The sequence below is a fragment of the Lutjanus erythropterus genome, unplaced genomic scaffold, assembly GCF_056507025.1.
Source record: "Lutjanus erythropterus isolate fLutEry1 unplaced genomic scaffold, fLutEry1.hap2 Scaffold_155, whole genome shotgun sequence".
Classification (NCBI taxonomy): domain Eukaryota; kingdom Metazoa; phylum Chordata; class Actinopteri; order Lutjaniformes; family Lutjanidae; genus Lutjanus; species Lutjanus erythropterus.
Genome location: NW_028146632.1, coordinates 448,825 through 457,268, shown reverse-complemented (window position 1 = coordinate 457,268; position 8,444 = coordinate 448,825). Strand labels below are relative to the sequence as shown.

Here is an 8,444-nt window from a genome sequence, read left to right as displayed (position 1 = left end):
CTCGGCAGAAATGGCATGCCGAAAGGGACGACATTACAGTTGGAACTGTGGTCCTCATCGTCGATCAACAATCTCCAAGAGCCCTCTGGCAAGTAGGAACAGTGAAAACCGTCATACCTGGGGCTGATGGGCGGGTTAGGACTGCAGTCATCCAGGTTAAGGACCGGACCTATACTCGCCCAGTGGTACGGCTCATCAGGTTACCTGCTCTACCTCAGGATGCTACCAAGATGTAGTTAAGCGTTCTAGTAGTGTCAAATTTGTACACCAAATTTGGGGGCGGCTGTACAAAAGGTTATCCCTGTGCATGCCCCTTTTCCTTGTTATTGTTGCCGCAACTGTAAATTACCACAGCTGTGAAGTCATTGAACGCACCATACACAGACCACTCGGTGCAGAGTGACGATCATCTGAGTTATCTGCCTGCGTGCGTCCATTGAACTGTGAGTGGTGATGTTTTACTTTACGTTGCACTCTGTTAGAGTTATTAAGAGTGTATTAAGGTCGTTAAAGAGTCGTTTTTCTCTGTTGTGAATGTTTAAATTGCATAAATAGCTGATAGCTAATTAAGCGGAGCTAACTGCAAACTAGCATCTATCAGTGAAGTTTATGTAGCTGCATTTCAGTTGTTATCTGGCTAGAATATGTAGCTCAGGTGTATTTTGTATTTAAGTTGTATTTTATTTCTAATCAATCTGTATTGTTGTGATTGTGTTTCAGAAACCACGCACTGTAAACCACTCTGCACAAGATACTGTACATCCTCAAACTCAGATAAACAGTTGAACTTTATTATGGACTCTGCCTCTCCTTAAAGCAATCTGAACATAAAAAGTGTCCTGACCCGACGCCCTGGGGCGGTTGCTGCCACATAGGATCCTCACACACAGTCTATCATACAACTTGGTTTACTTGAGATGAGCAGTATGGGGGCATTTTATGGATTTGTTATGCATGTTTTAAACATTTGAATGTTTAGATCCTAGTACTAATACTGTGCAAATCTTGACAACTATGTACCGTATGTTTCCCATTTGAATAGTTAAAGTTAGTTTGTCCATGATTCTGAGTTTGATGTAGCCCATCAATAAAATTAGATAGTAGTAGTAGTAGTAATTGTTGGAATATCACATTAATTGGGCGGTCAATGTGACACATAAAAGTGTTTCTGAACATTTTGTGAACAGATAATGATGGCTGATGGCGACTGCAGTTTAAAGAATCCTTCCAGAAGGAGGGTGCGGATGACACCACAACATGATGCAGAAAAGCACATAAGACTTAAAACTGACAAGGCCGGTCTTACACAGGTGTTTGTGAACTCTTACAAAGGTCAGTCTTTATCTGCCTTGTATTCTTTTCCTACATGTATAAGTTTTGCTAAAATATGAACTTTAGTGTAAGAGATGGATTCTACTGGCCTGGTTGATACAAGCATATCATTAACATAGCCTACTTGTTTCTTTATTTATCTATAAAGGGCGAGGCGTTTTTGCCTCAATACCTTTCAGCAAAGGAGAATTTGTACTAGAGTACAGAGGGAAACTTCTTACTCCAGACAATCCTCCTGTCATCGAGACCTACAGTGAGACTGAAGCAACATATCTCTTTGATTTTCAATGGAAAGGAAAATCTTGGTGGTAAGTAAGGCTGAATATGCCATTTTTGCAGCTGCAGTTTGTAATTAGAGTTCATTGATGTTTAGAAAGTCCCAGTTAGGGTTGTCTGTCCCTGATCATGATCTAAGTAATTTAACATTGAGTATCTGCCACTACCAACACTTGGTCCAGTAGTACATATTACTAATTATTACAGCTGGACAGTTGATACCTTAAGCACATTAAAAATATCACAGTTAATCCATAGGTATTTTGATATGTTGGTATTTTTGATACTTAATTTAGAATGACACTATTCAACACTACATCAGGAAATAGGGAATGTTTTTGTTGTGCATTAATGCCATTGTTTCCTAAATAGTCTTGATGCATCAGCGCAAACAGGTATGATAAGTGGTTATCCATCTTCTTATTTACAATGTAGAAGGACATGCAACAGATGTCTGTAAATAATTATTTTTCTTCTTGTGATGTTTGGTCCTTAAAGTATGCATTCATCTTACAAAAATCTTATTCACTAGACATCCAACATCCTACTATGCAAAACTGATTAATGGGGCTTAAATAATTTGTGTCTCCATGCTGTTTGTGGTAGGGGTGTGTGTCAATTCTATCCCTTTACCAAACCACAGATTTCCACTTCTCCTGTGGCCACACCATCAACAGGTGACGACTCAAACGGCAGCCGTCAGCCGCTGGTTCCTGCTGAACATGTGGAACACTCGTCCACCAGTGTCAACACGGTACGTGTCTTTGCAGCAACAAAGAGAAATGCAGTGTACGAGGATAAATGGTGTCTTTGTCCACAAAGCTAGTCCTAATCCTGATGTTCACCTACATCTTGGGAGGTAGACTACACCAACTTACAATTTAGTCATGACTCGACTCAGACATCAACAAGGCTCATCATCAGTGACATGAAGTCTTTGGCCTCTTATTAGGGCCCAAGCACCGAACGGTGTGAGGACCCTATTGAAACTGAAGGAATTCTTCTTCTTATTAATATTAGGGCTCGAGCACCGAACCGATGCGAGGACCCTATTGAAACTGAAGGAATTATTATTATTACAACAAAAGTAAATCGCTTATTTAAGGGCTTTAACATATTCAAAAACTCACCAAATTTGGCATACGCGTCAGTCATGGTGGAAATTTATGTGTGATATGGTACTTGGCGGTGGGAGGTGCAGAATGGCTAGGCCACGCCCCTTAAACAACAGCCCCTGCAGCTTGTTTCACCGATGTGCAAGAAAATCGGTACACACATAAAACACCCCCAGACGCACAAAAAAGTCTCTTGGACCCATAGGCCAAACCCAACAGGAAGTCAGCCATTTCGAATTTGGCGGCCATTTTTGGCTTTTTCCACGTGTCGGATTTTAACAAACTCCTCCTACAGAAATGTTTCGATTGATGTCAAACCCGGTGTGTACCATCTAGACAAGCGTGTGATCAAAAGTTATGAAAAGATTTTGCTATTTTTGAAGGGCATGGCTGTGGGATAGCATGTAATTTTGATGTCTTGCCACAAGACATGAATTTGCCATAACTTTAGCGTAAATAGTCCAATCTGCATTGATAATACATCGTTTCATAGAAGTCTTTGCCTGAAGTCATTTACATGACAGTATGCCATCATAGTCAAAGCAGCACCTATTGGCAATAAGAAATTCCATGTTTCTATATTTACATTTGGTGGCTGGATAACATTACATGCCAAATTGTTTGCACTATAGATGCCAACACCACCATGTTGTTGGCCTTGAATTTCAATCAATTTGGGGTTATTACTATTGTATGATAAACTCCGTGGCGGACTTTGAAAACTATAACCATTAATGTTTACATTTTCCAATGAGGGCACTTCAGGCAGCCACGTTTCTGTCACAGCAATACAGTTAAGCTGCAAATGCTGTGTACACGCCACCAAATCTGCTAGATGTCGATTTAAATTTTGCACATTCATCAAGAACACATTAAAGGTATGTGTGTTGATGTTGTGCCTTGTAATATTTTCAACCAAGAAGGGAGGCATGTTTTCAATTGCATCCTTAATGCCATCTTTACAGTACAAAGTCTTCTCGTCAAAATCCTCTATAATCAACCCTGCCAAACTTCTAACACGACTTAAGGCCACATACGCCTGACCAGGTGCAAAAATCTTCTTCAAAGACACCACAGCCTCATCTACAGTGAGACCTTGTACTTTGTGAACGGTTAAAGCCCAAGCTAATTTAAGAGGAAACTGCCGTCGCAAACCACCTTTGTTTGTGGCCTTTTCTTCTTCTGGATCAATACCGGCTGAACTAGCTAAATCTACTGAAACACTTGCAGATCGTTTTCTCCTCTGTGCACCAACATGATCATCATCAAATTTAACAAAGACTTTGAGAGGAAACTTACTACTCTCTGAACTAACTATGTGCGTGACAGTACCACAAACACCATTAACCAGACCATCGCTTACGTCTACATTTTTACACAACATGACACACGCATCCTTCCCCAACAACAACTGCTCGGACATATTTCATAATACAGGCGATGCAGATGAAAACACACTGTCTGTTGTATCTCTACCTGTCTTTCTTGCCTAACTCTGGAACTTTAGATACTACAAACTCCAGGGGGGTACCGCTGCGTTTAGAACACACACAAATGGGGGGGTAGGTCACAGTCCCGTGGCTCTACCTCTTTTGGTTCATGAGTTACAGGCCATAGAGTGCCCAAAAAAGTACACATTGGGACCATGTCAGATCAACTCAGAATGCTCTGAAACGTGTTCTAAACCACTTTCTGCAGAACATTTTTGGGCTGTGACACTTAGGCAAATTTTCACTAAGTCTCAACTCCCATTCACTTGTATGTAGTGCAAAATTGTATCTATTGAGTTAAGATTTGTATCTATATGTTTTTGCATTGAATTAGATGCAATTGCTGAAGTTGGAATTTTCATTATAACTTCCCACAGGAAACACCTACAGACATGGGACTAGGTTCGACAGACAGCTCACGACCTGGCCTGTCGGCTGATATCGGTCCCGGGTTCCTAATGCCAACTCTGTGCAATTTCTTTGGGGTAGAGGCTCGGGGGTGGGACCGTTGGATCCAGAAGGTCCACAAATGGGGGGGTAGGTCAGGGTCCCGTGTCTCTATCTCACATGTTTGGCAACAACTTTTGAACGGTGAGTCCTAGAGACTCGGCGGTGGTACCGTTGGATTCAGGACCCCCAAAAATGGGGGTGTAGGTTGCGGTCCCGTCGCCGTATCTCCTTTAAGTCAGGAGTTAACTGGCATCCAGAATCGTATCTATGGAAGTGCAGATTTGTATCTATTTTACGCACCACCCATAGATACATTTCCCGAACATGCCCGTAACTCTGGAACCGTACGTGGTGGAGACTCGGGGGTGGCACCGTTGGATCCAGGACCCCCACAAATGGGGAGGTTGGTCATGGTCCCATCACTGTATCTCCTCTAAATCAGGAGTTATTCGAGTTAGCCCAACTTTAGGGTTTTACTTTGTCAAATTTCCACTACTCCCATTGACTTGTATGGCTTCCAGAATTACATCTATTGATTTATATCTATCGTATGCATACCCCATAGATACAACTGTGGAAGATGTGTGTTCTCTGATAAATTGGTGTGATGCGAAGGCTGAAGAGAGGACAAACACAGTACTTGTTGAACGAAACTATTTTGTCTTTTACTTTGTAAAAAAGAACACAGAAACACACCAATAAATTTTCAAATGAACAAATATAAAAGAGAGGTAGTGAACAAATAGGACACACATACAAAATAAACATTAATAAATTCACACATTATAAACATATTATCTAACCCTTACACTACTAAAATACTGATTAAGAACATTGCACAAATTTTGTTTTTAAGAACCTACAAAAATGAACATGAATAAAATACACACATTAAAAAAATACCATCTAAATCCTACACTACTAAAACACAGGTTTATTGAGAACATTGCACGAATTTTGTTTTTAAGAACCTACAAAAATGAACATGAATAAAATACACACATTAAAAAAATACCATCTAAATCCTACACTACTAAAACACAGGTTTGTTGAGAACATTGCACGACTTTTCTGTTTAACACACAAAAATGAACATGAACAAATTGACACATTTTAAAATATAACAGAGGTATTTAACACACACATGAGGTAGTGAATAATTATCCCCTTCAGACCTGCATTTTTTCTGCTGGGCAAAAAAAATTTTTTTGAACTGATTCTGACTCCTCTCCAACATAAAAAGAAAGTGGAAAAAACACATTTTTGCTAACTCATGTTTTTTTTTTTTTTTTTTTTGAAAGGTTATTTTTTTTGGCATTTTTGCCTTTATTGACAGTGACAGCTGAATGTATGACAGGAAAGGGGGGTGAAGAGACAGGGGATGACATGCAGCAAATGAGCCGCAGGCGGGATTCGAACCAGCGGCCGCTGCAGAGGACTAACAGCCTCAATACATGGTGCGCACGCCCTACCGACTGAGCTATAGGGGCGCCCCTAACTCATGTTTTTAATAGTATTTTTTCATGTCCATTCCAATGGACACCATGACACGATGGGCGTAAAATGTCATAAAAACTTAAGAAAAATAAAGCTGAGTTTTTCCACATAGTAATCAATCAGGTATGACCTAAACATCTGGAACTGGATGTTTGCATGTGTTTGAGTCTGTGTACAGTTCTGAACATGCACATGAACTTGATAGGTGTATCACAGCATGGGTAGGGAACAGCAGTGAGGTCATCACCAGTGGTGGACAGTAACAAAGTACATTTACTTGAGTACTGTACTTAAGTACATTTTTTGAGTATCTGTACTTCACTTGAGTATTTGTTTTCTTGGAAACTTATGACTTTCACTCCATTACATTTCAAAGACAAATATCGTACTTTTGACTCCACTATATTTCTAGAAAGGTTGTTGTTACTTTTAGTCTAAGCACAGCTTTGAAGTCAGCTGTTGCCGTTTTTCTTTTCTAAAATACAACTGGCCACACGCTGTGTTCCTCACAGAAAGAAACCAATCAAAGTACCTGCTCTAAACAGGGATTGTTGTAAAAGCAGAAATACGTCATCCAGGCACGCTCTACAAGGTTCTGTAAATGCACTGTGAGAAAAGTACAACAATGTATTGATATTATAAAATGTACTTTGTAATTTGTACTTTTGAATACTTAAGTATTTTGAAAAACAAGTACTCTGGTACTTTAACTTGAGTAAAATTTTGACTGATCAGCTTTCACTTGTAGTTGAGTAATATTTGACCAGGAGTATCTATACTTTGACTCAAGTACTGGGGTTGAGTACTTAGTCCACCACTGGTCATCCCCAGGAAAACCCAGAGCCTGCAAGAAGAGAGGGAAATAACGCGATCTGAACATGCACATGAACACAAGATGTATGATTGTCGATGAGATTACCTGAAATCAGTTTTGCCTTCAGTAAACTAAAATACTAAACTAAATAAAAATACCACTGTCCATCCCAGCTTCCCAGTACATGGAGACTCTTGGCATTTTCATCACTCCCATAGCAAGGTGGAGACTGATTAGGGTTCTGATTTCTCCTGAACTTGTTGGTTTGAAACTTAGTGTACCACTAAGGCATAAACATTTGTGTTGTCAGCCATCAAATTGAAGATCTCATTTGGTATATACTGTTTGAAGTATTCATAGGGTCTCATGAGGTGATCCTCATGAATTGGAGGATTCTCAAAGGAAGTGTCAATGATTGTAGTAAACGGCCTGTGACGCCACTTGATTTCTTCCTTCCTGGTTACTGTCATCTCCTCCTGTCCTCCTCCTGTCCTCCTCCTGTCCTCCTCTGTCCCTGTACTGTCTGTCTCCTTTATCTCAATCTCATCTACCACATCAAGTTCTTCTCGCATGCATGTAACCTCTCCACTGTCCCTCTCTGAATCAAATAACAAAACAATCACATTTTAACTCATTTTATGTATTCTCACTCTTCAACTGTTATGCATTCGATTTAGATGTTACATATAAGACATTAAATTGATGAAAACCACATACGAAGAATTAAAAATACTCTTAATTTCTAAACTTACCACCTATCTCAGTCCCTACCTATCCCATCCTCCGATCCATCCTCCATCCGATACTCTAAAAGAACATTATGTACAAAAAAATCTATATTTAAAAATCTATAATCATGAATAAATAAACTGTGACACCATACTTTACCTATGGAAAGCTTGCAGGTATTTTTTTTCTTTATATACTGACACTAAACATGTGAGTGTTAGCTAAACCCGCCCAACTCCTGATGACCATTGCAATGGACATCGGACTTTGAAAAAATCCTGTAAATTAATGATATATGTTCAAAATAACTTCAATTGTTATCACTTGTAACTGTTACAATTATGCTGACAGCAAATTTGTTTGGCCAGCATTAACATAAATTTATATTTTTAATTGAAAATGGGCACTTACTCCTCCCTCTCTGCACCTGCTCTGTCATGCTTGTCTTGTCCGATGTCTGTCACTCTCTCAGAGTGTGCTCAAAGTCATGACATGATTGTGATTGGATAATCAGGATCCAATCAGTAACCAGCATTACTGACATCATTCAATTACAGACTATTGATTGGTTTAGAGACAGAAATATGTCATGTCCATTCCAATGGACGCTGGGTCCGAAGGGGTTATGGTTGTATAGAGAATCATCAAGAACAAGTAAAAAACACAAACATTTCAAAATGTCTAAGGTGACATGGATGCCTAGGAATAAGTGGGGCCGGAGAGCTGGCTCTCCGTCACAAC

The 8,444-nt window shown here is 39.7% G+C and overlaps 1 long non-coding RNA gene across 1 annotated transcript in view; it reads left to right on the top strand.

The window, feature by feature from the left end:
- Positions 1 to 2,250: 2,250 nt before the first annotated feature.
- Positions 2,251 to 8,444, top strand: part of LOC146304304 (uncharacterized) — a 439,321-nt gene continuing 433,127 nt past the window's right edge. The window contains exon 1 of the long non-coding RNA XR_014769366.1: positions 2,251 to 2,362. This is a non-coding gene — a long non-coding RNA (uncharacterized LOC146304304). The remainder of the gene's footprint in view (positions 2,363 to 8,444) is intronic.